Here is a 10,114-nt window from a genome sequence, read left to right on the forward strand (position 1 = left end):
CTTGTCACTCGGAGTCGCCCCTGGAGGAGAGGGTGAGTGCGGAGCTGGGAAGGGCTCCAGGGCCACGGGAGAGAGACGGCAAAAATGAGAAATGCAGATGAAAAAGTGACAAAGAGAAATGGAAAAGAAAGTGTGATCAGGAGAGGGGGAAAGGGAGAGGGAAAATAGTGAAAGAGGAAGAAAAAGTGCAACAGGGAACTAAGAAAGGGAAGACATACCAGAAGGGGAGCAACAGCAAGGGTGGGGAAAAAAAGGCAGAAAGAGAAACTGCGAATAGAGAGAGACAGAACGCACTCAGAGCTCCTCAGGCCAGTTAAAGAGGTCCAGCAGTTCGGCCTGGCCTGTCTGCCCCCCTTGGCCAAGGACAGGTAGAGGTGCAGGGAGGTACCCCGGACCCTTGGTGCAGAAAGGTCCCCAGGGCAGCAGGGCCGGTGGCCAGGGGCAGGGTCCTGCAGGCCACAAAAGGCCACTGCTGCATCCTGGTGGCTGGAGCCTGGGCTCCGAGCTGCCACAGCCAGCCCAGAATTTCCATCCCCCCCGATCTGGGGAAGGAACATTTGATGCCATCAAAGAGCTCCAGATTGAAAACAGATGTGCTTCCCCAAGCCTCTCCATGCATTTAATTAAGGCACAGGCATGGAGGAGACATTTTCATCATTAGTTTGCTTTCAGGACCACCCCCCACACCCCCAGCCCGGTCCTGGTTTACCCTTGCAGTCTCAAAGGCACACATGAGCATGGCAAGGCTGCAGGGCTCTGCTGTCCCTGGCTTGGGGGCGAGCAAAGCTGGTGGGCATGAGCTGGAAAGGCCAAAAAAAGACCTGGAGCAAGGCTGCATGCGTGCACAGAAATGCGTGGGAGTATATACACCCAAACCACTGTGTGCACCTATATGTATAGTGGTGCCTGCCCTGTTGCATCCTGGTGTGGCTCTTTTTCTGCATTTGAGTGAGATGTCCTGCAATACGTGCCCACGTGTTGGATGGGGAAGGAGCTGCGTCTTCACACGGGTGTGTGAGGCTGTATCTAGTTGTCATTGTATGCTGGCATATCGTACCCCTGCTCTCAGGGTCTCCAGGTTTAGGAACAGCAGGGTAAGTGTGTGTATGGACTTCCATGCTTTGAAGGACATTTATCTGTACACACCCCTGGGGGCTGCCCAGCATATGAAACACCCTTTTCTCAGCCTTTCCCAGATAGTTGGTTGCCTTCTTGCTTGGTGAGCTAGGGTTTATCCTTTTTCTCCCTGTTCTCCTTCAAACTGATGTTGTAACCCACCTGGCTTTGAGTGGGTGCTGCAAAATCCTAGCCATAAACATCCCTTTCCACTGGTCATAGGGTCTGTTCTTAGCCCCAGGCAACCTCTGCCGTGGAGGTGACAGGAGAAGCCACATAAACCAGAACAAAAGCTCTCTATGCCACCTTCACCAATATACTCACTGACATCCCTAGTAAGAAGTATTTCTCATTAGATCTCCCCATGTCTACACGTATCCTTCAGACAACCCTCCCTGCCAGCCTTGGGGTTTGAGAATGTAGCCCAGCAGCAGCAGATGCCCTGGAAAGACAGTGGGTGAGAGCAGGCTGGCGCTGTGGGTGACCACATCAACATGTGCACATCTGCTAGAAAGGCAGAGTCTCACCTGCAAGGCAATAAGGGGACCCAGCTCCAAGACCAACTACTGTGGCTTTATCCTGAAGTGAGCCATGGGTGGTCTCCATACTCAAAGCACCCAAGGCTGAATAGCATCATGGGATGCTAGACTCACCTTCTGGAAGTGGCCTAAACACCTCCTTTCCCAGATGACTCCTGCACCGCAACTGTATTTCTGTGATGTGGTGGGAGAACTCTGGCAAGGGACAAAATGAACCCAAGGGAAACTCTTACAGCTCTGTCTAGCTCAAAAGAAAGAAGGTTGGGTACAGTGGGAGGCCTTCAAGACTGCACAGAACACCCCAGGACTGCAGCTCTTCTCTCAGCTTGCTATGACCAGGCAGGTTCTAGGCCACGGCACACCTGCAGTGTGGAAATGAGTGTGGTCGGAACCTCCTGGGCTCTGAGAGGGATGGTGACCATGCTGCCCCCTCAGCTAATAAACTACCTCTCTCCCTAGATCATCTGTACTACCTTCAGAATGAAGGCAGTCTTTTAAAGCAACGCTGCCCTGTTCTGCATGTGCCAGAAGGAGGGGAGAACTAGTGCAGCAGCCATGATACTCTGCTCCATGGAGTGTATGGTTTGCCTGTGGGAAGCCTAAGGAGTAGAGGTAGTGCCAGGGAAAAAATCCCACCCAGAGAAAGTAGTGGAATGTGCTCTTTGTAGCATGGTGTCCTGTTGTACTGGGGATCAGCCCAAGCTTGAACGAGTGGGTGGGATGAGTGAAGGGACCTTGTCACATGCAGAAAGTAAATCACATGAGAGGTAAGTGAGGGACCAAAGTGGCCTACAAAGATCATGAGCAAAGGACAAACAGAAAAGAAAGAAAGGTGAGGAGAGGGAGGGAATGAAGGACACGCTCTCTGAGCTCCTGAGTAAGTCAGGAGGTCCCAGGACCCTACATAGCTGCAGATCTCAGCCTGCCACTCAAACAGAAGTAGGACTATCTTTACAGGCCAAGTATGAAACATCCCTTCATTAGCTGTTTCTTTTAGCTTGAGTAAAAGTTCCAGAAAGCTTCAGGTTAGATTACAGGCAGATATCACTTTACCTGAGTGCTCAGGAGTAGTGCCTTCTAGGAGTCATCCTCTCCCCCTCCAGCCAACAGCAGTGAAGGCAGAAGAGGACGGGGCATTTGCCAACCCATCTCAGACACATCAGTTACTCCTGGTGCAATTGTTCAACAGCCACCCCACACACTCACTCCAGGGCCTCCAGGAGTTTCTGCAGAATAAGTAGCCATAGGACAGGAATGAGCCACACCATGGCCTGCTGTAGTCCAAAGATCTCTTTTCACTTCTGATTCAGATGGAGAAACTGATGCAAAGACAGCTTGTCCTCAGCATCAAATCCAAAGCAGAGGTGATAGGATACTGCAGTTCGTGTGACCCTGAGGCTGGGAAGGGCTCCCATGGCCCATGACAGCAAACATACATACCATTTCAACATCCCACAGGCCATGAAGTAGTTCGACATCTATTCCCCATGTAACCACTGGCCAGGTGTCAAGATGAACAGGTAGCTCCTATTCCCCACCATCCTCCCATCTCACTTCTCCTCTCCAGTGTGCTCCTGTGTGGCAACTGTTCACAGCCCCATTCCTCCACCTGCCCAGGCTGTCCAAAAAATGATGGCCTCCTGCTAGCAATCCCAGCAAGGCAGGGACCTCTGAGCCCCTGCTGCCAGAGGAGGTAAGAAGAAAGGCCAAAGGTCCCAGAACAGCCAGAAATCTGCTATGTGGAGCACCCATGGCTGAAAGGCCAAGCCTTACACTGTAGGCTTGGCCCTTACACCCCGGTTTGGCCCTTCCTGCTCCCCAAAGTGGTGACCATTTTGAAGGACATGAGTGAGACTCACCAGATGGAGCCCTGCCTTGAAACTAATCTACATATCTGATGCTCAGAGAAGGCAGAAACCACAAACTCCCCCATTCTCCATCCCCCAGATGCATATCAAGAAGGGGAAAACCAAAGATCTGTGCCTCTGCAGATGACCAGCACACTTGCTTCTGCTTTCTTTTCTCATAGAAAATTACAAGCTCAATCTGCAGCATCAGTGAGAAAATCTCTACCTTGAGTATTTGCTTCATTTCCCATGAAACCCAGAACTTGCAGTTCCTGTGTTTCCCAGCTCCAATATATGGACTGCCCAAGTACACTACAAGCCCTCAGAGACATTCCTCTCACCTTCACATCTGTCTGAACAGAGGCTTCCTAGCATCACAGTCTTGGTGAGAGCTTTTAGGTACAACAAACAGGAGCCAACAACCTTCCCAAGGGTCTTAAATCTAAGAAAAAATACTGAGAGCAGATGAACAGCTTGGCAGCAGTAACACCTCCAGGGCAGCTTTGACATTTGTGGGATGCAGAAAAAGCACCAAGCGCTAAGTGAGGCAAACTTTCACCTCCTCTGCTCCCACATTCAGCTCTTCTGCAGTGACCACCACACCATGGGCCTTTCCCAGAACAGACTACTCACATGCTTCAGATGCCCTAAATATCTTCTCTTGTGCCTGAGTTAAACAACAACAGGAGGAAGAACCTGTGACACACAGATGTGGATTCTCAGCTGTCTAATAATATCATGGCACTTAGGTGAAGGATTTTTCTCAGTGAGGGTAAGTAGTTTGAGTATCTCTTCCCTAACTTATTTTCATGAAACTTATCAGCATGTAATGTTGTAGAGCCCTTTTTCTCACCTGCCAAATTTGTTTCACTCTAGCAGTTTAAAAATAATATTGCAGGAGGGCAGCAGGGAGAAGGAGGAGCCAACTCCTCCCCTAGGCCCATAGGGACAGCTACTTTGGAGAGGGAGTGCTCTAAGATAGACCTCAGCCCCATTGCACACTGAAACATCAGCCACAGCTCCTTAGGGGCAAGCTGATGAGAAGCATCAAATCAGAGCATCTCTCTGCTGCTGGACATTTCTTAGGCTGCATCCACACTGTCCTGGCCCTTGCCCAGCCCAGTGACAAACCCACTGCTGGACTTTTTTGCTGATGCCAAGGTTCTGGGGAGCCAAACCAGAACTCCTCTGCCCTGGAAATTTCCCCCCCCATCAAACTATCATTCTGATTCACTGAAATGTCTGGTCTCAAGCCTCTTTGCACTTGCCCTGCCCAGGGCTGGATGAGAACTACACTGAGCTGGAGCCAGAGAGCACCTCAGGAACGTGTGTGCATATAAGGGTATCCCCATACACCTGTGTGTGAGCATTTGGGTTTGTGTGCACACGTTCAGGTCTGGAGCCAGACCTCTCCCCACAAACTCCTGCCATACACTTGAGTGAAATCTCCCTCTTTTCTTCCTTTCTTCCCCAGACAGAGGTATGTTATTAGATCTGTGGGGATCAGGTAGTCTACAGTCATTTCAAGCTGTAAACTCAACATCAGGGTTTCTTTTAATCCCAAACATCTTGATATCATCTGGAAATGCCATGAGCAGTTTATAATTAGGGTTTAGCATGCAGATTAATACCAGCAGCTCCAGGGTGAACAGACCATCAGAGTCTAATCAAAGCTTAAATGGGGCAGCAATTTAAAACTGAGATTTATTATTCCTCTGCATAATATTTTTTGAACCAGGGGCTGAGTTCACATCACACACAATCATTCCTGGAAGTGCTATCACATCTCCAGCCAGAGCAAGGTGGCTTGTTACTGGTTCATGAGGCTGATAAATACTAGGCTTCGGGAACTTATTTAGGAATATCACAGCATTGACACTGTACAAGATTTAGGACCTGAGGCTAGAGAGCCCCTGCACACATGCACAATGCCTGGGACTCCAGCTCTGCACGGATGGTGGGGCAAGGCCATGTACTTACATTTTTTGTTTTGCTTGGTACCAGTTGTAGTAAGGGAGGTGACCCCAGCACACCAGTTGAGGGGTTCTGTTTGTTATCTCCTCTGGCCACACATGGGTGGGGGTAAGGATGGGAAGGTATGTGGTACCCAAGGTGGGGATAAAGTCATCTCACAGCAATAGAACCATCACAGCAACTGACACCACGGAGCAGGCTTGGTAGCATTGTCAGCTAAGGGCTGGGGAGACATTCCTGGGCCAAATGCTGCCAGGGAAACCTCCTCCTGAATGATACTTCTCTAGAGTCCCATCTGGATGGCCCCTGGGACTACCCTCAAGTCTCAGAGGTTTGATTTTCAGAGTAGAGGCAGCTGGGCTGTCCGTGCAGCACCTGGGTCGGAGTTTTCACTAGTAGGGCTCCTACCTGTTCTGTTTGCCCAGACCTCCCCCCACCCAGTAATGGCTGGAGCCCTCCCCTTGCCTTGTCCTTTATAGAATGCAAGTGGAGGAGGGGGCTGGGAGAGTGGAAATTTGTTCATCAGTTTGTCTGTACAAGTCCAAATTTTTAGATTTCAAAGCAGAGTTTCAACACAGATGACAAGCAAATCCACCAGCTGGCAATGGCAAGAACTAGTTTCTTATTTTCTTTTTCTATGAGTTTTCCTCCAAGTGGAAGCAGGGCTATGAGGAATGGAAAGTCCTCATCCAGCCTGGATGGTCTGTGGGTTCAGCTCTTCACTTCCCTGGCTGTGCCATGCTAGGGATGCCCATGTGGCTGTCAGTTCTGCCTCTGGCCCCGGAGGCTGCCTCTGCGGGAGGCGCATGTCAGCGCTGCCCCGAGATGATCCCGTGGATCAGCACCATGTCTGAGGTGGAGGGAGCAATGGCACACATCGTGGCCTCTCAAGACAAAATAAGATGGGATTTTGTGGATTCCACTAGGAAACTTCAGCACTGTCAGCACAAACATCTCCCCACCAGGTCTTTGTCACAGCAGCTAGGAGCCGTGTGAGCACAGGGCCACAGGACACAGTCCTGCAGGTGGATGGTGCATGTCTGCATCGCACTAAACCTGCTCCACCCTCTTCAAGGATTTTGGGTGAAGCTCCTTGCCTCAGGAGCCAGGACTCTGCCTAGCAAGAAACCAGGCTGTGGCTCTTTCAGGTAGCCTACCATGTCTACCTGGGGGCACTGAGACAGCCACCAGGAACCGTCCTGAGGCTGGCTAAACAGAGCTAGCCAAGCTAAATTAGGGCTAAGCTGCATGTTCCCAAGGGCTGAGACCTGAGCTGGCTCCAGAGCCGGCTGCGTAAGGAGCGGCGGGTTTGGGGAAGCCAGCCGTTTAAGCAGGGTTTTATTACCAGGCAGGGTAACAAAAGCACTCAGAGGTCACCCGGGAACTTTAATCAGCACCGAGGGTCACTGGATAGCAGGCTGGGCGGGAGGAGGGCAGGACCCAGGGCACGCAAATAAATAAATAGACACATAGAAACCACCTCTGTTCCTCCAAATGATGTCTTCTCCCTCCCCCTTTCTCCATGCATATTATAAAGATCTCTGGTCTTTACAATCAGACGTTTAAAAGGCCCAGATTTCCCCAGCAGAAACTCTAAGATCTCCTGCAAATTTAGCTGAGAAGTTTATCCACAAGGTTTGGTGGTTGTTTTTTTTTTTAAATCCCTCACTGCTGGAGATGAAAGTTCAGTCTGATGGACTGCTCTTGGGCTGGATATCAGATATCCCTAACCCCGGAGAGAGAAAGCGTCCCACCAGCTTCTCTCCCCTGCAGGAAAAAAAAAAGAAAAACCTCCCATAATCAGAGTCTGGGCAGACAAATTGGCACCACTGTTTTCATCTTTTCTCCCTCCACCCCCCTTTCGGGAAGAGGACTAACCCTTCAGAGCACAGTCACAACTCACAAATATTTGTGGGTATTATATTGCAAGAGGAAAAAAAAATCCAAAGGAAGGTAACTGTTAAAAGCCTAGTCCCTCCACCATGGAAAGCAGCTTTATGCACGTCCATAAATCTCCTTTGTAAGTGGTCATTAAAATTGCGTCTTGTTTAATTTTTTTTTTTTAATCTCATTTAAACACTTTTTCTCATCTTGCAAATGAATGATGTCATTGGCAGGCCCAGTAATGAACTGAAAAAAAAGTCAACTTTCTAATGTTTTGGGGGCTGTCTCAAAAAGCAAACATTTCAATACCAGCCTGCTAATCCAGCCAAATACTTAAGCACGTGTTTAACAAACAACTTGTATTTAAGTGCCTTGCTCCCTGGGGGACATCCGTCCACACTCATCTTCATGCACAAAGGATGTGCTTAAAATGAGAAGTGTGTTTAAACTGTTGCAGGATAAGGGTCCCTGGGCCTGTCTGCTGAGCTGTTGAACTGCTCATTGCATGGGCAACACAACCTGCTCACCGATGGTCGCTGGTCATCCCTCTCCTTCTGCAGTCTTGAGACTGATGTCCTCAGGGTTTCCTGCATTGCTGCTTTCTAACAGTGAAGCCCACCTCTTCTTTTTGCCCACTATTCAAAGGACAAAACTTTCTACAGAAGCCACAAGCATAACCATCACTAACCTGCTTGGTCCTTTGCTTCACAGATAGGCCCTTGACACCTGAAACACCATTTGGTTGAAAAGTTCCTTGCCAGATACTTGTGTAGTTTGGGTAGGGTGTGTGGCTGGGGTTTTTAGGTTTGGGTTGTTTGTTGTTGGAGTGGTTTTGTTTTTGTTTTTGAAGACATTTTAATGAACTGGAAGCAAAACCAAATAACAGGCTGTGCAAATAAGGAAAAATAAATGCAAAACTTGAAAATGAATAATTGGCATGGTTTTAATTAAAAAGCAGTTAACCGTTTTGGGGTGAAGAGCATGGGTTTGGGTTGACACTGTCTGAACCCTGGAAAGAGCACGTTAAGCTGTTCACCATGCTGCGGGTTAAGAAAATGGGAAATAAATACATCCCAGCCACTTGGAAAACTAAACCATCTTTAGGGCTCAGCTGTAAACTTTCTGCAGCAATTTATTAGAGTTCCAGAAAACACTTGTTGAGTAGCCTTGGCCTGTAATAAATATCAGTCCTTGTTTGTTTGTTTTTGTAATGGGAACAAAACCACATCTTTTTCTTTCTAAAGTGGATAATTTAATTACATGGCAAGAAACACATTCATTGTCCAGAATACCCAGAGAAGACTGCCATGAAACTTGCAGTTCAGTGGAGAGCAGAGGGGAACAGAGCCAGCTGATACCCAGAATCAGTTTCAGGGGAGATTTCTTTATTGGCATGTCCACTCATGCTAGAGATGATGGTAGCACTGGGATTGTTGTTACAGACAGGAGGCAGAGACGTGTACCTCTGTGTAAGGCAGTTTGTACCTCAAAGAACCTGAAGCACCACAAGGACAGGCCAGACACGAACAAAAATGAACAAGGAACAGTGAAGAGACTTGTTTGGGCCACACAGCAGGTCTGAGGTGGCAGGGAGAGCTGAGCTCCAGCCCTCTGTTTTCAGCCTGCTGTGTTTTCCTCCAGAAAACGCAAAGCCCAGATTTCTGCCTCTGCTGCCAGCAGAGAGTCTGTCATGTCTGTGTGTCAGCCCTGCTCCAGGACTCCTGCTCAGCTGCTTGCTGACACGTTCTATGTGCCTAATAGGGGCCTCTTTCGGACCAGTTCCAGTAAAATGGGTGTTGTTTGAAGGCAGAAAACCACCTCCGTCCCGCATCTCACATCTGATCTTGTGCTTGCTCTCAAACATAGCTCCAGTCCAAAAATATCAATGTTTTCTTCTAGAGGGTGAAATGCTTCAACATTTCTTGCTCTGCTGGCTGTCAGCTCTTCTGTGGGGACTTGTCCTGGCCTTAGTGGTAGGAGGCAGATAGCGGCAATGACGACAAGCATGTCTGAAGGTGATACCCTATAAGAACAGGAAGTGCTTGTGAGCACCCATCCCCTCTGTGCCCCCATTTCTGGGAGCCTGCCTTGCAGAAAGAGAAACAGGAGTTGATCCCTTAAAATAAGTTCTTGGTGGGTTTGGTTCACCCACCCCCTGCAGGCAGCCTGGCTCTGGATTTAATGCTAGAAAAATCTCTGACCTGGAATACTCAGGGGAGGTCCTATCCAGATAAGCAATTACCCAGTGTGTTTTCCCAGGGACAGCCCAGCAATTATAGTCAGCAATAAAGGATCTGATGGTTGTCAAAACACAGAGCCTCATTCCTCCAAGCTCTTCTTGAGGGGCACAATTAGCGTGCTGATGTGATTAAAGCCACATTCGGCTCTGCGATAGGAGAGCCAGATGCACCCAGATAACTCTTCCGAAGCCAGCCGCTTGGAACCGAGGCGTTGGTTACCTGATTTGTAGCCAATCAAGTAGAAATCAACCATTCCTGTCCACATAGCTACATCGTGCCATTAAACAGCCAAACCCTCTTCTCTTACATGTCTTTGAGGGAGATGAAATCCATATGGCCCAGAGAGTGAGCACAGGCTAGGGATGGAAGGAAGGACAGAAACAACATTTCTTCAGGACAGAAGACAATGGAAACGTTTCCACTGATTCCAATAGGTTCTGAATTGGCGGCTGCAACCAATTTTCCTCCTAAATGGACTTCCATATGTCTAAAAAAAGTCTCACAAGTGCTGGAA

The sequence above is a fragment of the Merops nubicus genome, unplaced genomic scaffold (assembly GCF_000691845.1).
Source record: "Merops nubicus isolate BGI_N331 unplaced genomic scaffold, ASM69184v1 scaffold44438, whole genome shotgun sequence".
NCBI classification, from domain to species: Eukaryota; Metazoa; Chordata; class Aves; order Coraciiformes; family Meropidae; genus Merops; species Merops nubicus.